The sequence below is a fragment of the Camelus ferus genome, chromosome 8 (genome assembly GCF_009834535.1).
Source record: "Camelus ferus isolate YT-003-E chromosome 8, BCGSAC_Cfer_1.0, whole genome shotgun sequence".
Lineage (NCBI taxonomy): Eukaryota > Metazoa > Chordata > Mammalia > Artiodactyla > Camelidae > Camelus > Camelus ferus.
In genome coordinates, this window is record NC_045703.1 from 71901364 (window position 1) to 71924341 (window position 22978).

Here is a 22978-nt window from a genome sequence, read left to right on the forward strand (position 1 = left end):
GACCCAGGAAGAGGGGAAAGGATCTGGTACAACTTGGGAATTCCAGTGCTGGAAAGGGCTACTGCAGCTGGAGAGCTGGCTGACATCATCTTAATTCGTCCTAACTCTGAGGTGGCCCCCTTGTTTCCATTGGCTTTAAAGAAAAGAAGTATCTCCTCAGCTCCCTACGGACACATCCCCCCGACCCCGTCCTCCCCGCATCCCTGTGCTCTGCTGGTCCTGGGGAGCCGGGACAGCCGGGCTCGGGCCGCTGCTCCAAGCTCAAGTCCTGCCGCTCAGTGCGTGACCTGTGTGCACTGTGTACCTTGGGAGTAGAGTTACAGTCTTAGGGCAGTAGGGAGACCTGATGCCCAGCTCTCCACCCAGGTGAGGGGAAGGGCCCCTGCACCCCATGGGGACCTGCAGTCAGACCGATTGAACCTCCTCACTAACCTCGCCTGACCCGGTCGGCTAACATGCCAGCTCGGGCGCCCCTCCGTGTAGCAGCCTGGCCCTGCGGCATCGGACGGAGTGGGCGCCAGCACTGTGCCCGGCGTGCGGACTCGGCATCGGCAGGCGTGGCTCCTGGGTGATGGCATGGAGGTTTGGGAACCGTCTCTCCCTGGTCTCTGCACCTCTCTCTGCCATTATTGCAGGATGTGTCTTTTTCATACTTGCTTTTGTGTTCGCCTTACCCGCTAGTCACGCAGCCTTGCACTCTGCACCCACCCCGTGCCCAGCACGGGGCGCCCTGCTCACTGAGTGATCCGCCCTGGCGCCCCCGCTGCGCTGGCCGACTCAGCCCTGTGCTGCTGGAGTGCACCTGCTCGGTAGGAGCGGTGCAGACTTCAGCCTGCAGGAGTGAGACGCTTTGACAATTTGCAGTCCCAGGGGAGTTGTGACAGCCTCCTGCAAGACAACCGGCCCCTCTCTCTCCTCTGTACTTTCTGCCTCCTACAGGCCCAACGGTCTCAAAGGACGGGGTTACTTTAGTTCACCTTTTCCACGTGCACCATGCTGGTCACTTTCTTACTGATTAGACTTTTTGATGCTTCTTTTACTGGGAAACCGTATTGATGCCATATTGTGGAGTGACAGTTTATTCACTCACCTGTGAAAAGACCGTGAGTGTGATTGTGCAAAACCTATTTAAAATTGGCCTCTGTACCTGGCTGAGGGAGCACGTACCTCCTGGAGAGCTCCGTGTTAGCCAGGGACGTCGAGTACATCTGATGTGAGTGACTGAGACACGCCTCACTTCTGGAATCCTTCTCAGCCGATCTGCAGATACTCTTGTTCTGAAAGAAATGGTTTGTTTTTATTCTTTACATTCATGTCTTACCTCTGCAGCTAGAACTGAAGACTGTCAAGGGTGGATATTTGTCTGCTTTGTGTTTGTAACATACACATGTGTGTATCACACACACTCAGAGTGCCCCGGCGTCGTCTCTTATGATGAGTAAACCCGGCACCTGTTCTCCCTAGCTTATATTTATAATACTCTCGTGTGTGTGTCAAAGTATTCTGGGGAAGCTGTAAACACTTAGACGCCTCTGCCCTGGCCTTCCAGTGTGAATTAGCTGACAAGATAACACTAATGCCCTTGGGCAGCAAAACCATCAGACGGAGACCTGGCTCCTCAGGCTGAGACCAGTAACAAAGGAGATGATTTAGCACCGCGTGATTCAGGGCGGTATCAGGGGCAGTACTGGGGGTGCTACTTTAAAACCCAAAATAGTGATGCAAATCATGTTACCCTAAATGTAGAAAGTGAGGGGAAATTTTTTAGTTACAGAAATAGCTGGAAAGTTAAAGTAAAACCCAGTTGAATCCCAAGTGATAGAACATCAGGGTGGAGAGAATTCCAAGCAGAAGGAAGTAAAGCAAGAAGCAGGTCGTACAGGAAGGCAGAGCGCGGAGGCCCAGGGAGACAGCGGCACAGAGCTGAGCGCGCCACCCGCTGAGGCCTGGGTGAGGGGGCTTCGTGGAGAACTCGCAGCGCTTCTCGTTCCGCGCCCTGAGGGAGGGGCGCTGTGATCTCGAACCACCCTTCCTCAGGTCCGCCGGACCGAACCGGCACCGATGGTGACAGGCAGGTGTGCTGACTCTGGTTCCCCGCGTTTGTCCGACCATCAGACTCGCGGGAATGATCAGAGGAGCTTGACAGCAGCACAGGTTCCTGGGCCTGCGCGCAGAGCAGCTAAGTCAGAGCCTTCGGGGAAAGCTGCACGTTTACCCAGGCGCCCGGGTGACGTGAGGGAACAGGCACACTGCCGAGCGTGGCCCAGGAAGAGAAGCCGGAAATTAGGAAAGAGAGGGTCGGCCTTTGAGACAGCCCCAGAACGCACGCACACGACTTACCATCACCCTCTTTGCGCAAAGAGTCAGATTTAACGCCGGACTAGAATAGGTACAGGGCCAGATTTGTGCGTGAGAGGCCTTAGTCCACGTGGGTGTTTGCAGTTTTGCTGTCCCGTTGGGGTGGAGATTGTAATCCGGTCCCTAGATTTCTAGATGTGTATATTCATGGGGCTGTATAGTCAGAATGTGTCGCTAAGAAGGTCATCCTGCCAAACTCCCTCATTTGATAGACGAGAGCTATACCTGTGTGTCTTGTGGGTTTTCCCATCTGTGCACAGGGGAGGACGCATGCCAGGTGTGGGGCTTTGACTCTTCTCTAAGTTTGAGAGAATTCTGCAGCCTACGCCCTGAACCGATAACCTGTAAATGAATTAAACAGTCTCATTCTAGCTTCCATAACCCATGACAGTAAGCTCTTGGAGGAATGTTTGTTCATCAAATTCCACAACTTTTAAGACCTCACATGCCCCATGAGAAGCTCAAATATGGGTCAGATTATCCTGATGTCATGTTGACATGCTTTTAGGAAATCGAGCCAAAATATCTGGCTTCAAGGCTGGTGCCCCAGTTCGGTCAAGGTTGAGCCCTGTGGGAGCATCTGTGGGTTAGAAACTGTCTCTGTCCTCAGCCGGCCTCTGTGGCTGTTCTGACAAAGACAAGCCTTTGTCTGTGACCTTTCATTTCTCCTCCACTATCGGTTTTGCTAAATTTTGCTCTGAACCCCCAACGCCTTGGGCCTTCTTTTAGGCTGAAACAGTTCATTCCATGAGGGGCCCAGTGGGGACAGAGGTGGAGAGGAAGGGAAAGGTGCCAAGAGGTTGAGTGAGAGCGAAGAGACACGCACGCAGCTCGCCTGCTCTCCTGCTCACCTGCTTCGCAGCTTTTCCCTCCATCCCAAAGGCTGACAGAGAAGGCCCTGAGAGGGAAATATGAGATGATTTTTACAAATACCCTTCAATGCCATGGCTTATGGTGCTTCAGCCAAGCTGTGTTCCTCCAGTTTCCACTGCTTACAAACTTACAAAGTGGGAACTCACTGCTGGTTTCACAAGCACTCTGGGCACGAGCTTTCCACGGCCATCTGCCTGGTGTCAGTGTGAAGTCACCGCTGGGCCCAGCAGGTGGCCGGGACTCTCTGGGGGTAGCCCCACTGCTGGCTGCTCACCCAACAGCTGTTACCCATCTTCTTCCTTACTAACAGGACCCCAGTATTGCTTACTAGCAGGGTACCCAGGTGAAGGAAACTTCACGGTATATGAGATGCTCAGTGAAACTCTGGTTAGTTTGACATTCATGTGCTAGGTCACTACCCAGGACTCAGGGCCAAAGTCAGTCTGTCCAGTCCTGCTGAATCCCTTCCCTCTCAAACTAGTCCAAAGTCCTGGAGCCAAATTTATGCTCTGTCTAATCTTGGGCTGAGTGTACTTGCCACAAAGCACCTGGTCCACCCCAGCAGGCCTGTCCTTCCAGTCCTCCAGGCAAAACAAATGGAAAGATTTTTAATTATTTTACTTCCTTGTTTTATCCTAGAATTGTTTGCACCTAGGGTTTACAAACATTCTCAAATACTTCTAGATATTGCAGTCTAGATCTTAGACTTGCCTGCTTTCTCCTTAGTACCTGCATTCATTTTCTCAACCCAGTTTGGAATTTTGGCTGCACCAAAGTGGTCTGTCAAACCAGTCACCTCCATTTCCAAAACCTTTTTCTTGTTTACAAGTGTTTCGTGTGGCTACCCACTTTAATCAGAGTACCCTTCAGTCTTCCATGTCTGTACCTGAGCCCAGGTGGATTTTTTAAGAAAGCTTGCTTGCCCTCAGTTTCTGTCTTGAACTATTCCTAGTTCATAACAAGTTTTTCAGTTGGCTTATGAAGAGGGTGTTTTTCCAAAGTTTCCGCTTATCTTAACAACAGCACTGCATCATCCGAGGGACCCAATAAAATGCTAGATTCTGTTAAACTGTTTTCTGTGCTTGGAAACACACACAGACTATTGATTACAGCTGGAGTTGGCGCTGCAGTTTTATTTTCATTCTACCTTTCCCAGTAATGCTAATATACTGAAGAAAAAATGGAACAAATGCTATTTTTTATCCTGGAATATATGATATCCCCAGGTAAAGTTGGGCGGGAGCTGTCTTTTTAACGCTAAGATTTTTCTAACTATTTATTTTGAAAAGTTTCAAACTTAAACAAACTGATAACAATAGTACAATGAGCTCCTTTATGTCTTTCAGTTAGATGTATCTCTTATAATCATTTTTTCATATTATGTGTCATGTAAAATGCATGTTTTATGTCTCCCTTTCTCCCTAGGTATGTGTTTTTATATATAATCCCACTATTATTATTAGTTCACCCTTTGAGAGAAAGTTCCGGCATCTGATGTAGTGCTCTATGTATGTAGAGGAAATACTCAAGACAATTTTATTTAAAAAAGGAAAAGGGTTAAGGGATCTAAATGGAAGTAAACATTGAATGTTTCGCTCAAAGCGGTAGGATGTTGATATGAGGAGGCTAGAATAAGTTACTTGTATGTTGTAATATCTAGAACAACCACTAAGAAAACTATAAAAAATGATATGATCAAAAATATTATAAATAAATAAAAGCAGCATTCTAAAATTTGCAAGGTAATCCACAGGAAGGCAAGAAAAGAGAAACAGAGGAATGAGAAACAGAAAAGAAACAAAACAAATAATGAAATGGCAGGTGTAAGCCCTAAGTTTCAATAGTTACTCTAAATGTAAAGGGTCTAAATACTCAAATTAGACTTCAGAGGGTGGCAGAATGGACAGAAACATACCACCCAAATAAACACTGTCTTCACAAAATTCATTTCAAACTTAAGTATATAGGTAGTTTGAAAGTAAAAGGATGAAAAAAGATATATCATATAAAACCAATAAAGGAATGGCTGCATTATATCAGATAAAGTAGACTTCAGAGCAAAGAAAATCACTGAGGACAAAGAGAAACATTTTATAATGAGTGAAGAATCAATTCACCAAAAAGATATAGCAATCCTAAATATGTATGCAGCAAACAACAGAGCTTCGAAACACGCGATGAAAACACTGTAAGAACTTAAAGGAGAAAGATAAATCCACAATTATAGTTAGAGACTTCATCACCCCTCTGTCAGCACTCAGTAGAACCTCTAAACAGAAAACCAGCAAGAATGTAGAAGAACTGAACGACCCCGTTGACCAACATCTAGAGAACACATCACCCAAGAGCAGCAGGATGCACATTCACGTTCAGCACCCACAGAACATTCACCAAGACAGACCACAGCCTAGAGGACTTTTTTTAATTTAATAAATTGAAGAAAACTGAAACCATGGAGAGTTTGTTCTCTGATCATAATGGCGTCATACTAGAAGTCAATGACAGATGGAGTCATACTAGAAATTGATGACAGAAAGACAAGGGAAACTTTCAAACATGGAAAGTAGCAACACTCCTAAATAATCTATGGGTCCAAGAGGAAGGCTAAAAGGAAATTTCAGCATAAATTTAACTGAATGAAAATGAAGGCACAATGTATCAAAACCTGTGAGATGCATCTAGAGCAGAACTGAGAGGGAAATTTATAGCACGAAATGCACACGTAGGAAGGAGAAGTCTCAGAACAATTTCCTAAGTTCCTGCCTCACAAAACTAGAAAAAGAAGAGCAAAATAAACCAAAATCAAGCAGAAGGGAGGCAATAATAAAGGTAACAGTGTAACTCAATAAAATGAAAAATAGGGAACAATCGGAGAATATAAATGAAACAAAAGGTAGCTCTTTGAAAAATCTCAGTAAAATCTGTAAGCCTCTAGCAAGACTGATAAAAAGACGTAAGTCACCATATTAGGAATGAAATAGGGAGTATCACTACAGACCCTTCAGCCATCAAATGATAGTAAGTGAATACTGTTCAATTTATACTCATAAAATTGACAACTTAGAAGAAATGGACCATTTCTCAAAACCAACAAACTACCAAAACTCAGCCAAGATGAGGAAGACAACCTTAAAAGTCTTATAACCGTTAAAGAAATCAAGTTTAGAAATCTCTAGGCCCAGATGGTTTCACAAAATAATTGTATCTGAAATTTAAGTGAGGATTAACACAAAATGTTATACAACCTCTTCTGGAAAATAAACGAGGAGGGTATATAGACTGAGAAGGAGGAAATAAATCTTTGTTGGCAGACATCAACTATGCAGAAAGTTGACCCCCAAAATGCCTTGAACTTGGTGATTATACCGAGGCTATTGGTCACAAGGTTAGTATACAAAAGCCAATCACTTTCCTATACACCAGCACTGAACAAATAGAATTTAAAATTAAAACCACAATATCATTTGCATTAGCACCAAAAAAGTACTCAGGAATAAATCTAACAAAATATGCACAAGATCTATATGAGGGAAACTACAAAACTTTGATGAGAGGTGTCAAAGAAGATTTAAGTAAATAGATATTTCACATCCATGGATAGTAAGACTCAACACAGCTTGGTCTATAGATTCAATACAATTCCAAAGAAAACCCCACCAAGTTATTTTGTGATTATCAACAAACTGATTCTGAGGTTTATATGAAAAGGCCAAAGACCCAACACCATAATGAAGAAGAAAAAGGAAGTCCGAGGACTGACACTACTCGACTTCAAAATTTGCAGTGAAGTTACAAAAAGTGAGACAGCGGGGGCATTGGTGAATGAACAGACAGATAAATCAAAGAACTGGAATAAGGAGCCAGGACGCAGACCCACACTAATACAGACAACTGACCTTTGGCAAAGGAGCAAAGGCTATTCCACAGAGAAAGAACAGTCTTTTCAAGAAATGCTGTTGGAACTGAACGTCTACGTGCCAAAAAAAAAAAAAAAAAAAGTGAATACAGACCTCAAACCCTTCACGAAAAATCAGCTCACAACAGATCATCTGCGTAAAAGGGAGGGCAAAGCTGTGAAAGTTCTAGAAGAGAAAGTAGGAGAAAATCTGGTGGCCTTGGTCTGGCGATGAGTGTTGAAGATACTGCACTAAAAGCAGCACAACCCACAAAAGACAAAATTGATAAACTGGATTTGGTTAAAATTAAAAACTACTCTGTGAAAGACACTGTTAAGAGACTGAAGAGACAAGACACAGACTGGGAGGAAATATTTGCAAAAACACATCTGAGGGTTTGTATTAAAAATATACCAAGAACTCTTAAAACTCAACAATAAGGAAGCAACACAATGTTTTTAAATGGGCCAAACATCTTAAAAGACTACTCATCAAAGAAGATACACAGATGGCAAATAAGCTTATGAAAAGATGTTCCACGTCATAAGTCATCAGGGAAATGCAGATTAAAGCAACAGTGAGCTATCACTACACACCTATTAGAATGGCCTGAGTCTGGAGCACTGACAACACTGAACGCTGGCCGGGACTCAGTCACTGTCAGTGGGAATGCATACGGTACAGCCACTTGGAAGACAGGCAGTTTCTTACAAAACAAAACATACTCTCACCACACAACTCAGCAGTCATCTCCTTGGTATTTACCCAGAAGAGCTGAAAACTCACGTCCACACAAAGACGTGTACGCAGAGTGTTCATAGCAGCTTTACTCATAATTGTCCAAATTTGGAAGCAACCAGAAGGTCCTGCAGTAGATGAATGGATAAATAAACTGTGGTCCATCCAGACAATGAACATGATTCAGCACTGAAGAGAAATGAGCTATCAAGCCTGCAAAAGGCGTGGAGGAAACTTACACGCATATTACTGATCGAAAGAAGGCCATCTGAAAAGGCCACGTACTGTACGATCTCAACCATATGACATTTGGGAAAAGGAGAAGCAGTGAAGACAATGAAACAGTCACTGGCTGCCGAGGGCTGAGGAGCGGGGGGGATGAGCAGGCAGAGCACAGGGGTCTTTAGGGCTGTGAAAACCCTCCGTACGAGGAGTGGCAGATACACGACGTCACGCATTTGTCAAAACCTGCAGAGCTGTACACCACCCAGAGTGAACCCTCATTTCAACTACAGACTTCAGCTAATGATAATAAAATGTGAGCATCTGATCTTCACCTTGAAGGATTAGACAGTCATTTGTTATCACAGAAAAGGTCAGCAAACTTGAAACACTTTCTCTGTTTAGAAGAAAGGCGGACAGTTCATCTGTCATTGGAATCTCCCAAGAGGCCCACTTAGAAGGACCCAGTAACCCCTGTGTGGTACACAGTGTCACAGCCACGGCCCACGTCATGACGTGTGCTGTTATGACAATCCTGACACCTTCCAGTTTTGTTTTTGTTAAGTTAGCCATATTAATGATATTCTATGTATCTCTGCCCATTTCTCGATTCCAGTCATTTTGCCTAAGTTTCCCTAGGAATGATGCAATAAATAAATTTCACATTTCATGCGTGTCTGTGACCTTGCCCCAGAATAATTCTCTGTAATTCCTGCCAAAGCTGTCACTACATCAGCAATTGCATTTTCACTGATATTCCATAATTTTTAAATTAAGAATTATTTACTCTTGAGTTTCTGTCTTTATTGTACACACCAACAGGTGATATTCAAAATGTTTAAGCAAGTGAAATGCCATCAAATGGTGATTCATTCTGCTCCCTAAGTGTTTGATGAACCTGCCATATTTTGAGGAGAGGCAAAAGGAAGACGAGGGTTCTGCCCTGTCAGGATTTGCAAGCAACAAAGAGAAGACAAGGGTGAGGAGGCTGAGGCCCGGTGAGCCCCTGGGGCAGGGCAGCTGGCTGTGGGAGGAAGGAGAAGGTGGGAACCAGTGGCGGGAGTGGGGCTTCGGGAGGTCTTTGAAGGGAACGCTTTGAACAGGTGAGGGAGAAGAAAGAAGGAAGCAGTGGGGAAACCCTTAAATCTTGGAATGCAAATGCCAAAGTCAGAGGGTGGAGGGAGCCTTGTACTGGCAAGGTCAGGCCGGTATCAGGGACAGAAGGAGGCCTGGACATCCCTCCAGAGATCCGACTTTGCCAAACAGGCAGCTCGGCAGGACTTGGAGCAGGATGGCAGGAACCACCCTGCTGGACATGGAAGGGGTTCGGGGTTTGGGGTGTGGGTGGGGGGAGGAGAGGAGAGGGGTGTGGCTCTAGCAACCCCCTGAGAGAGGGCCTGAGCGAGGGCTAAGTGCTTCCAAAAAGAAGAGGGAGACCTGCCCCACCCCCGCCCCCACCTTTTCCAGAAAGATCTGCAGATCCTGCAAAATAGAAACTAAAAGTCCCAAATCTGATGCTAAATGTGGTCTCAGATGAACCAGTGAATCACTTACACTTTTTTTCCTTGAAGTATTTCTTTTCCTTCTAATGGATACAGCTGATGTAAATATGACCGAGGTCCTGGGCCCTTTCAAGTTGGTTTCCTTAATCAAGTCAAGTAGATAAAAGGTGCGGCGCTCTGGAGGGGGTGGGGAGGCAATCTGGGCCGGGGCTTCCTGTTGTTCCAGCATTAACATACCTGCCCCCGGATCAAAGGCGCCCTGGCTTTCCCCGCGCTCCCAACAGGGGAGAAAAAAGTCTAATATAATTAAAAATACACTGCAATTTGGTATCATCTGCAACTGTGACAGTTTGTCACCAAGGATTAAGGTTTATGGAGAGCAGTTTCCTCAGGACCGATCTGGGGTCCTTGGGAAAGTTGCCGCCTTTTCTTGGAAAATGGACTTTGTATCTGCTGAGCCGTCTTCTCAGAGGCTCTTATTTCTAATGATCCAGAAGTCATTTCGAAGGTGGATGCCACCTCATCGCCCTTCCAGGCCAAGGCCGTCGGCCCAAAGCTGGAAGAGTTCATTTGATAGGTAACACGTTCCCATCTGATTAGCTAAAAGGATAGGAAAAAGGAGACAAATACGTCAAAGTGCATCTTACAGGTCAGACTTCGTCAGATGGCTTTATTACACTGATCGTCCACTCTGATGAGTATTCCAGAAAGGATTTAATGAGCATTTGCTCAGACCCTGTGCCAGCCATGGGGCGCCCAGCGGGCAGAACTCCTGTCCCCAAGGAACCCAGAGTTCATCAGGGAAGAAAGATGCTATTCACCAGACAGCCACCAAAACAGCCAGCAGCTATGCCTGGGTGAACGCTCCTGAGGCCGGGGACCCCAGCCCTGAGGACCCGGAGGACGGGCAGGCTGGCAGGAGGGAGGGAGGGAGGGCCCCCCAGGAGGGAGGCCCGCCTGTGAAGGGTGAGGCTGTGTTAACTAGGCAGACGGCGGGGGAGCAGGAGGGAAGAGTGCACACGAGGCTCCTTCTGAAGGGTGCTGGGTCTGTTTCAGGAGCCCGAAGGCCAGTGAGACAGGAGCTGAGAACCCGGAGTCTGACAAGATGAGGGCTTTTGTCTTTCTGTCTCCTTGAAGCGGAGGCTGGCCCAGTCCTAGGTGTGTCTGAAATCACTATCCTAGTGGTACTGATGTGACAAAGACAGGAGTGGGCAGGGGCAGGTTAGATGTGGGGAGAGGAGGAGAGCGAGGGAGCGACAATTCCCAGGGCTCTGCTTGCGTAGCAGTCCCTTGGCGTGGCCTCACTGGACCCTCACGAGGACCTGGCATTTCCCACTTGTGGGCACAGGACGAGGCAGGAGTGAGGGATATAACTTCCAGTTCTCACGGCCTGGGGGCAGGGGGCTGGATCCCCACATGGGCTCATCTGGCTCTGCCCGCTACACCTGCCTTCTGACCATGTGCGGCCCCCACTTCATAAGCTCCCTGAAACCTCCTGGAAACCTGACTGAACCCGCCAACCAGATTAACCCTCGACTCCCTTTGAAATATCCAACGGCACCAGGGGCAGGCTGAGCTGAACGGCGGGACCGCCATGTGTGACCATCACGAGGTAGTGGTCATCGTGAGTCACCTGTGTTTGTTCCCCACTGAAGTAGTCATAATCAGGGGTTTATAATTGAATTAACAATTTACATAACCCAGAACAACATGACTGTGACAGGCAGTTATTTCTAAACAAACAAAGCCAGCAGGCTGACTGCTTTGGGAAGACGTGATTAAGGTAAGTCAACGGAAAGACCACCAACAAACTGGGTCCCGTGAGAAAACTGTGAGCCTAAAAGATGCTGCCCTCGGGCTGGGGGCCAGGGGCGCTTAAGTCGTCACATAACTGGGAGTCCAAAGCCTCAACAGTGCATCCAAGTTGTCGGCAATGCAAGAAGAGTCAGGGAACTAATCAGCAGACCCCACCTCAAAGGAAAACCCTTGGCCCCATCAGAAGGTTGTTGAGTGAATCTACGATTGTATATTTCACTTTAAACATATTTATATGAAGTGAGTCAAAAATAAACCAACTTTCAATACTAACTCATCGTCAACCCAGATGGCTCTGTGGATGTTCTGTTCAAACCAGGATTGGCTAGGCTCCCTCTACTTAATTAACCAAAATGTGTGAGTGCTATTTAAACATGCGTTCCACAACCAGAAAAGTAGCAAGGGGGGACCCCTCCTGTGGGATCCGGTAAAGGGCTGCCTCAGGAACCCACTGAACAGAATACAAACTGCTGGACAGGACCCAAATATCTTTGAAAGCATCGTCTGTGGTAAAGATGCTTTCCAAACAAGCTGGGAGAGAACAGATCATTAGACAAGTGTTTTTAAGACAAATGGTGAACTATTTTGGGAATATAATGTCAGACCCCTCCCTCGTAATCAAATAAATGTAGAAAATAAAATTATAAAAGTGCTACAAAATATAAACCAGGGGTTTTCGAGCTTGGCTGCATGGTGGGTCCCTGGGTAGCTGGGGGCGGCGGCAGGGGACCCAGGCATCCGTATTTCTTCAGGCTCCCCAGAGGACTCCACCGTGCAGCCAACGTGCAGAACCACAACACAGGTCGATAGTTGTTAGTTATGTAATATTTGCTTTGGGAAGATATCCGGCGTAAAGGAAAAGATTGAAACATTTAAATTAGCTCCGAACTAAAACTATCTATTGCTTCCATAAATTTAAAGTTCATAAGCATTAAAAGATTAATGACAAACGTGTTATTTTTGCAACTCGAGGACAGGCACAAGGTTAATATTGCAATGAAGAGATCGTACAAATCAAAAAGAAATTGGACTATCAACACACGCGTGTGTGCACACCCACCCCACCCAGAAATGGGTGATGACGGAAGTGACATGGGAAACCTGTGTCAATGACATAAAGGGTGTTCTAGCTCACTAGCAATAAAAGAAATACAAAACTAGCCATTTTTTCTTTGTAATGTTGGTAAAATATGTTTTTTATTGAAACTCCTGAGTGTTGGCTAACGTGTGAAAATTGGTGCTCCCATATTGCCAGAGAGGAGACAACTGAGGCATCAGAATCTGAAAGATTTGTCATGCTCCTTAACTCGGCAACTCCAGTTCTGAACTTCTGATCTCTGCCGCAGTTCGTGCAGGAAGCGTGGAGCACGCACTGAGGGTTAGCGGTCCCTGGGGGGCCCTGCCTGATGCAGAGCATCTCCCCCCAGAGTCCTTCGCACCCTCTGCACAGCTGCCCAGCCTCTCCTGCCTTGCAGATGACTTGTTTGCTAGTCTTCCTCTGCAGGCAGTAAGCGCTGAGCCCAAAAGCATGACGCTTTTTGTCTTTCTGGTCCAGGAGCATCAATGGTGCACAATTCCTGGCACACAGTAGGTGCTCATTACATGTTTACTGCATCAGTGGCTCTCTGCAGAACTGGTGTAATAGATAACATCATGATGATTCAACGAACTTTCAACCAGAAGGGGAAGGCGAGACCGCTGTGGCTGGAGCCCAGCCGCCTGCCCTGGCCTGCGGGCTGTTTCTCCGGCTGGAGCCTGCCAGGGGCCATCCCACAGAACTTCCGCCCTCTCGCCTCCTTCCAGTGCAGCGGCCACTGGCCCGAGGGACTGTGGAGCACTTGAGATGTGACTGATGCAACTGTGGAACTAAATTTTTAATTTTACTTAATTGTATTAAATTTAAACAGTCACATGGCCACTAGTGGCTACAGTATTAGATAGAAGAGGTCGAGACCAAGTGCCTTATTTCTCCAAGGTGGGGAGAGGAGCCCCAGGAAGTTAAGGGCTTGGTTAGACGTCTTATGACCGCATAGTGAGAGCAGAGCGCGTTCATAATAAAATTACAAGGCTCCATGGGTTGGTCTCTAGGTAAATTTCCACCCTACAAAAAGGACGCAAGTATTTACGGTCCTTTTAGTGGTTCTGAAGGAAAAGTGGGAAGCCTGTGGGAGTCCTCGTTCTCCCTCAGTGTTCCGGCGGCCTGAGGCGCGCCCGTCCTGCAGCGGCCTTTTATAATGCCCTGATTCTTATCTTAGAGTTGAACATCAAAGATTCTAGATTTGATCCATTTTGCCTACATTTTATTAAACAGAAAGTTAAGATCATTGTTAAAATGAACAGAGTTCCATCTGGAAATCACCAAGCTGCCAAATACTTTTCTTCTATGTGTGGTTCAAACTAGAGACTCAAACCCCACAATCCTGCAAGCTCTCCCTAAGACGACTGTATCAGATCCACACACACACACACACCCCATCCAGGACATCTCATGCTAAACTATATAAACGTGACCGAACAACTGAAATCCTGGAACCCTTTCTTAAACAAAATACTGAAGGCAAAGTGGAAGGGGAAAACAGTACGTGGAGATTAAAACTGAGAAATGAAAATAAGAGAAAAACACAGCCCACAGTTACAATTCACTTTCTGAGCAAGTTCCTTCAAGGACAAAAGCAAGAAAGCCCAATGCAGAGTAGACATGTGGGAGGGACGTGGGGAGGCCCGGTGGCTGGTACCCTTCAACCTTAAACTTGAATCCAGAGAGCTCTCTGGATGCTGGTGGGTGTGTGTCCTCAGGGCATGTTCGCATAATCCTTTCAAATCAAAACGCCAGGCTGCTCATATGCCTCTTACCATGTGTTCCCTGAAATGCGGGTCACTGAGCCAGGGTACTACCGTGCTGGGAGCCCCGCAGCCCCTAAGTGTTGGGAGGAAGTGGATCTTTCCTTGTAAAGTTAGCTGATAGTTGTTCCTCAGCATACCTGGGACACCAATTTAAAAAGGAAAAAGGAAGTGGTCAAAGTCATGCTTTTTTGTAAACTTCAAAGGTGGCCCCTCCCTCCCCCTCTTTACATTTTACTGTCTGGGGAGCGGACTCGTCTGCAGCTGTTGGCAGACTGTGTTCTTCGGCGTCAAACCTGCCTCCTCACGGCCCATAAAATTACAGCAGGGAACCAGGGCGCAGGTGTGGGAGGGAGCGGCCAGGATGCTGCCCCCTTAATGATGTCCCTGACACCCCATGCTGAGCTGCGGGCTGGGCGCTTCCCTGCCTGTGAGCCCTGCCAGCTCGGCTAAAACCATTCAATTCTAGTTTCTCGAGATTTCCACGTACATGGGCTGGGGCTTGGGGAAGCCACAGCCTCGTAACCCCCACGCATATCCTGCCTGTGCGACTTCCCAGCCGAAAGCTGTAATGCCAAACTCGGGCCACTGAAGGAGGGACTTGGAGAGGGGCCCGACTAAGTCAGACATTGCTAACTCAAGTGTAAAAACGTCTCAAACCGTATGGAGAACTAGAACGAAATGCTTCTAAAACCTGCAAGCAGGTTCTTTTTCTTCCTCAACCTGAAACGTATGCTGGATGAACATCATATGTGTTTTCAAAGGCGTCAGATCTCTGCTGGTATTTAATAGTAAGGGTGTAATATATTTTGCCCTTTTTTTAGGCATGGAAGAAGTGAATGACCACAGACTTCAGGTGAGTCAGTTGTAATCAAACTTTGCAAACCGCTAGCTCTTTATGCCTTATGACTTAGTGCTAATATTTGAAAAAAGAAGGAGACGGTGGACAGAAAAATAAATATATTTAAAAGCAATCTTAAATTGTTCATATTGTTTTTATTTGACAGGTTGAAAAACACATACTTTAAAAAAAAGAAATAGAAAAGTGGTTGCAGCATTTTTATATTAAAAAAATAGGAGACTGGGAGGGAGAAGGGACGATTTTGCAGATGGTCTAGCAGGCAAGTGCAGAGGGTCTGCAACGTTTATTAAGCCCCACTGTGTGCTGCGTAGAGAGCACTTTGCTGCTTTGAGGGGAGGCGGGGAGGGGAGGAATGGAAGCAAAAGAAGCATAAAAGAAATATGGGAAAGACAGAGGCCCAGTTTTGCCCGCAAGGACATCACTTTATAGTCAGGGATACCCAACAATGAAACACTAAAGGGACTCGAACCCTTCTTAAAGCTCGGCAGCTGAGATTTTATCCTGTGCCTTTCAATTGTTTCCACCCTCTAATATTGTATCTGCACTGCACACCACTCCTGCTCACGGAGGCTGTAGTTTCAACAAACTGTTATCTGTTGGGTCCATACTTTAAATTCTACAGACAGCTGGTGGGGTTGGGGTGGGCTGACCCAAGGAAACAGTTCTGGTAAGGCTGATCATTAGAAAGCCCATCTCTCAGAATTTGTCACCCTTTCAATACTGCAGGGTTAGATAAAAAAAAAAAAAAGAAATGCTGTTATGAGACCATGCCAGATGTCAGGCGTTGGGTTAATATCTTAGCATATAAGGATAAACATAATAAAACCTGTGGTTTAAATGGAAGAATGCAAGATCTTAAAGAAGGTGGCTCTGGTACTTATAGATTCCAAAAGACGGAAAGAAGGAAGGAGGGAGGGAGGGAGGAAGGAAGGAAAGAAATGCAGCAGAGACTGAATGTAGCCTGTGAAGTCTGAGATGATTACCATCCAGCCCTTTTCCAGAAAATACTGGCCTCAATTATAAGCACATCAAGGAAAAAACCCTAAGCTTTTCCAGCACGTCATCTTCCTGTTCTTAGAGTTCTTGGGGTTTTGTGTATTGGAGGGCCCTATGTTTAACTTAGATTAATTTTACATTTATCTCTGAATTCCTGCTTTCACATTCATTATATCACATTCTTTTCTTAATGAAGGAGTCAGTCCATTAAACGTTTGAACAGCATTCAAACGCTGCTGATTTCTGGAAGGTCTTTCTGGCCATTCCATCACCCTACCTCTTATAACCCAGACCTTGTACGTGCTTAAAATAAGTACATGTAGTGCATCATCTGCATTTTTAAGAACCGCGATTTCTAACTACAGATAAACTACGAAGATTGTTTCATCTGAGGACCAAACTACTTTTCAGATACAATTGTAGACAAGTCTATTTAATCACCAAATTGTCTGTGCTCCCTAATAAAATACATGGTTTCAGCAAACTTTCAGACCATGTCAGTTTCTACAAGGAGCAGTGAGGCCATGCAGATTTCCGTGGAGAAGCTGACGTACCGCTCTCTTCATCCCTCGTTGGAGTGGGTAAACTGCTCAAATGATGAAGCTGGAAGTTTTAGAACTTTTACTTTATGTTACTTTTAAGCAGATTTGTGAGTGAATGGGAGTTTATACACTTTGAGAAGTTAAGGCAGACCAAACCAGCCTGGATTTATTTATGCCCACGTAGAAGAAAAAGCCAATCGGATAAGAAGAAAATTTATTTGGGATTTTCCTCATTTTACTGATTACACATTTGCTCAACATAAACATTACAGAACGAGCTCTCCTGGAACCAAGCAACATAGAAGTCTGATCCTTGATCTAAGTGGAGGGGACGGTGAGTTCCTAAAGCCAATGACCCCATTTGGCTTATGCCCATTTGAGGTCGTTAGTGCCATTTGTACTACTCAGGGCTGCAGTCACATTTCACAGCCGCCTGGAACCCAGCAGGGTTTACAGATGACAGCTTACCTGCAGGACGAGTAGGATCTGACCACGTGCACGTTGCCTGCCACAGTTAGACAAGGGCGTGTAAAATTCCCGACTGTAGCTGTAAACTAAGCACGACACAGAGCTGTTTCTAAATCTGCATGAATCCAGGCTGAGTTGTTCTGCCTTAATTTCTCAAAATGTGTAAATTCCCATTCACCCCCAGACAGCCTTAAAAGTAACACAAAATGCATAAAGTAAAAATTCTAAATCCATTTCTAAATCTGACAGTCCTGCCAGCTACAACGACACACTTTCCCAGAGTTTATTTTGCAGTCCTTTTGCACAGAACATAATCTGACACATTTTTGTGGCCCTGGGGACCCTGCCAGCTTGAAAAGTGTGGGGGAGGTATGCAACAAAATAGACACACGTGATGATTTAGGGGGGATAGTGGAGTAAATCTGAGGGCAAAGGAGGCTTGCAGACTGCCTACATGTTCCAGGAAATTTGGGGAAATGAACTACTAAGAAACACAAATGCAGAAGCAGATTCCCAGACAGAGTAAACAATTTTATGGTTACCAGGGGAAAGGGGGTGGGAAGGAATAAATTTGGGAGTTTGAGATTTGCAAAGGCTCACCACTATACGTAAAAATAGATTAAAAAACGAGTTTCTTCTGTATAGCACAGGGAATTATGTTCCGTATCTTGTAATAACCTTTAATGAAAAAGAACAGGAAAACAAATTTTAAAAAAGAAACACGAATGCAAGTCTCCTTCTTAAACAGAACCACCCGAGTGAGGACGACGCCTGACGCCGTCTGTGTGTGCGGGCAAGCGAAGGACACTGCTCCGCAGGCAGGAGCGCGCGCCCCCAGGGGAGAGCCCGGCGGAGAAGCACGGCACGTTGAACTCCACAGCACGCATCTCTGGCCCACCAAGCAAACCTTCCCACCCCAGCTCTACGAGCAAAAGAGTAAAACTGCATTGGATCGATGTGACACGGAATAATCTCTTAAATTTTTGAAGCAGTTAGAGAAGCGCCTGTGGCATTACCCAAACACTGAGTTTATTCTGGATAACAATGAGCGTGGAAGCGGAGGCAGAGGGTGATGTTCGTTCTCGCTGTGTTATTTTCAATTCGCTACTTCACAGGCACATCAAGGCTATTATATTTTTTAAACCGAACTCAGCTGGAGAAATAAAAAAAGAAAACACATGAAATGAGTAGTAAGTTTGTGAGCTGAACTTTGTTTAATTTAATTTAACTGAACTCTTTCATAATTGTGTGGGGCAGGAATTACTGCTCCCATTTTAAAGATATGAACGCTGAGGTGGAGCAAATGTCAGGGACTTAGCCAAGGTCTCCAACAGGGCACTGGAAGAATCAGGCTCCAAGCCCACATCCGGCTGGCGCAGGATAACTCAACAATATTGCCCGTTGCAGTCGAAAACGTTTTTCAACAAAGCTAAAAGTGAAGTGTGTTGAGGCATAATTGAGAATATCCTGTATGGAGGTAGTAAATAAACTTTAAAAGACTGTGTATGATTAGTCTGCATATAAAGAATAAATTTCTGTTGTTTACAGCAAAAAGATAATAATAATGAAAGAGTTTTAACAAGGCTCTATTTCTTGCCTCTCCATTTGCATCCTGATTGAGTAGAACCAGTATTTGGACTGTTCCCGATGGCGGGACTGTGTCCAGCACGTCGCTAAGCTCGCCGTGAGACGCAGCAATGACTCTGCAGGTCCCACGGAAAGCCCGCACCACGTCACCAACGCCAGCGACAGGGTCAGTGCTCGTACGATGCTGCCGCACACGTGGTCGCAGGGCACCCTCGTGGCCCAGGAGGGCGGGCAGGACTTCATTCACTCGGGGCTTCGTGCGTTGCTCGGACTTGAGCATTTACCACGTCCCACTGGCTTTGTGCCTGCCACTGTCTTGGAGCTTAGATGCATAAAGACAAAAACAAAGATCTACTTTTGGCCTCAAGTCACTCAAAGGCTTGGAAACAGATTAAATGAGAGAATAGGATGAGTGAGAACACCCTCCAAACTGAAGCCACGTCACCTCAGAGTAATTCGGATTCTTAAAAGAAGACACTTTGGAAACAGAGGCCCCCAGCGGAGAGACATGCTTCTACCCACTTATTTTTTCTTTATCATAGAGACATCCTCTGTTCCTTCCATTAAAAAGCCCACGTTTACGCCTCATAGAGGGTCTTGTATTGCTTATAAAAGAGTATAAAGTCGGACCATTTCTCTCAAGTCAAGGTGTGTTCTTCACTGTAGAGGAAGAAGACAGTTCCTGAAATGGAATTTTGGACTCCCCAAAAGAAGTTTTTGGAAAGGAAGATAACTTTCACAAATGGTCTTTGGCGTTGAGCGCCATCACAAATGCACCCGTATGTGGTGCCATCTGAGTGTCCCCTTGAGGCTGAGAGGCTGATGGGTGACTCACAGGAAACGTGTGCTGTTTCCAATGCTGTTCACGGTCTGAGAGGGCCGTGCAACTGGCGCCAGGAGCCCAAGTCAGGTGACCGAGCTGGAAGGAAGTGTTCTCCCTCTTGGAGCAGGTGGACCATGCAAGATGGAGCCAGAGGCAATGGCCTCGGCTGTCCCATTTCCAATCAGATGAGCAGGTGCCGCATCATAGAGGTGGGACCCCGCCTAAAGCATCCTCTGTCCCTGAGGAGCTTAAAGCCGGAGGCTGGTGATAAGGCAGCCGATGGAAGGTGCGCACATGTGGGTGGACAGAGGGAGAACAAGGCAGGGGATGCGGCAGATAAAACAACGTTGATCAGCCAGATGAGGTGTGCATTAGCAGGCCAGCCATGGCAGCTGGGTGCTCCCTGGCTGAGAAGACCCAGTGGCCAGGCTGAGTCGGCACCAGTACTGCTCATGGGCCAGCCCTGGGCAGGTGCTGGACAGAAGACCTGCCCATCTCATTGAGGTGCAGGCAACCTCCTCACCCACTAACCTGAGCTGAAGCAGACGAGAGGGGAGCCGGCATCATCGGTGGGATCCGCCTGGGAAGGTTTGCAGGGAGCTTGGCCAAGGGAAAAGTCTGGGCAGATGCATTAGGAAACGGGGTTGGGGCAGGTGGAAGGGGTGGAGGGACAGCACAGCCGAGGCAGGGAAGCCGGGATCTGAGGCCTCGCTGCCCTGCGGGGCCCACAGCCGGTTACAGAGGCCGGACCCCGTCCACAGCTCGGCAGCCTTCCTGCATCCATGCTCATGGTTCAGAAACCGTGTGGAGTAAGATAAAATGAAAAGTATTGCCAAGGAAGTAACATTTCCTAGGAATTTCCCGAATCTTTTCAGTTATTAAGGATTTCTTGAATGCCAGGCACTTTTTTAAGACCCTGGAGATGATAGAAAACACCATACAGAGTGAGGCAGACATTCTGGAAGAGGGCAGACGGAGAACTAAAGCAAGTAAGTAGGTGAAATACGGATGACGGTGGATGGCGATACGCGCTCAGCAGTGAGAACGCAGCAGAGGGACGACTTAAGTGGGGGAGGGGCAGGGGACGTCACCGGGTCTCGCCTGCGCCTGCGCCTGCCGTTGCAGCCTTTTGAGTCAAGACCTGAAGGAGGTGAGGGAGCACCGTGGGGACCTCTGGGGGAAGTCACTCCTGGAAAAGGGAACTTTGGTGCAAAGACCCTGGGGTAGGAGGATGCCAGCCGTGTTTGAGGAACAAGGAGAGGGGCGTGGCCCGGCATTGAGCACCAGAAGCAGGCGTCAGCGGGGCGACTCCAAGCAGAACCCAGCCTTCTCTCACAGCTCAGTCTCATCTCGAGACTTACTTCCGCTCACCCCTCCCAATAAAGACATCCACTCACAAATCCTTGTTCCTTCCCAGCCTCCAGAAGGGCTGCAAGTCCTTTCTCAGAAATCACAAGTGACACACAGCCCTCTTCAGGCCTCCTTGGACACCTGGAAGGCTCTTTTAGGAAAATCCACCAAACAGGGTACCACCTGGTCCCTCCCACTGACAGTGAGGCCCGTGTCTCTGTCCTGATGAACCGCTCACTGCAGGAGAAGGGGGATCGGCCAGGAAGCGGCCATTTAGGGAGCCGGGTTTCTCTAAGAGCAAACCCTGACACAGTGCATTTTCTCAGATGCCCCTGAAATGACGGGTGGGGACACCCCTGTCCTGTCTGGCGCCTGTGCCCGGACTCAGCCCTGATGAGTCGATGAGGAAAACTGGATTTGAGGCTGATTTGAAAACACTAACCTGGGTCCTGTGGGGTCTGAGCGGTCTCCATCTTCACCCTCGTCTTCAGCGGAGAAGTACCAGGTCACAGGGGGGCCCTGAAGCTCCCTGAAACCAGCACCCTGGCTTTTTACCAAGAAAAGCTGAGTCTGGTTAACAAAAATGAAGTGTTTTTTTTGGAACAGACAGACTAGACTGAAGTGAGTTTGGCAAAATGGCATCAACTTGAAACCGGAAGTGACATAAACTGAAGTGTTTACAAGCCAAGGCGAATGTTCAAAGGGCGACTCAGACACAAAGGGCAGATGGCGCGAGAAAGCCGGTGCGTTCCGCCAACACCCACAAAATGCAGATTTTTTAAGTGCCCCGAGGGCTGTTTACGGCCTGAGCACCCAGAACTCAGCCCCTGGGGCTCAGGACCCGGGAGCACCTCCCAGCGTCCGTGTCCTGGGAGGGACGAAGTGCAGCCTCTTCCTGGGGGCTTCACGCTTCATGCCGACACCACCTCTCTCCTGTAAAAGCCAGTCAGGTTCCTTTCGCCTTCTATTTTACAACGTGAAAAGGGAGGGAACTATTTGCAGCTAATGGTTCGCCTGCTGAAATTGCGAGAAAGACGAAAAGAACCCTTCTCCCTCCCTCACACCCCCCTGCCTGCTCCTGGGGGTCGTCCAGACCCTGGGGGCCCTGGAGCTGCAGAAATCCTTTACCAGCCCAGTTACAGGAGCTGCAGAAATAGCACTGGGAGTTGTACCTCTTGGGAACGTCTGCAAACATCATTGTACAGTGTTCCTTCCACATGTCATGAAGGCCACTTAGGGCGAGCATTCAGCACAGACTGAAGTAGGGGGCGGGCACAGCTCAGTGGCAGCATGTGTGCTGGGTGTGCAGGACAAAATAAGGAAGGAACATGTGTTTTCACGGACATTTTCTTATTAGCTGCTACCTCTGATCCCTTTAGACCTTTCTTCTTATTTTTCTAAATTTTATTTTTTATTGAGGTGGAGTTGATTCACAATGTTAGTTTCAGGGGTACAGCAAAGTGATTTAGCTATACAGACATATACATATTTTTTTTTCAGATTCTTTTCCGTTATATGTTATTATAAGAAACCGAATATAGTTCCCTATACAGTAGGTCCTTGTTGTTTATCTGTTTTATGTACAGTAATGTGTACCTTTAGATATTTTCTTATATTGGAATTATTTTTAAGGAAAAAAACCAGCAAAATCAAATTGCACATACATTATCACAATTAAAAATTACCTGCCACTACTTTCAAAACCCAAATCAAGTTGCATACAATACACACTAAAAATTTAGCCAAATGCTAGTCATTCGAGGAGTGGGATCATCTCTTTATCACTCACAGAATCTATTCTGGTGCCTACTCAAATAAGATTTTTTTAATAGATTCTTTTTAAAATAGATGGGCAGACGGATGGACGACTTTGAATAAATTTAGAAATAAGCACTTGAGTGTCAGACACGCACACCCTCACGGTTAGAACAGTTTCCCGTCCTGACCGGCAAGGCAGCAGCAACACACAACAGCTTCATCTTCGCAGGAGAAAGGAGGCCACAGGCACGGTCTCGTATCGCGCCCACAGACGCAGAGGTTCTGCAGAGAGCGTCTCGGGAAGGAAGCATGCCCTTCCCCACGCTCAGTCCTGGCTGGGCTACGGG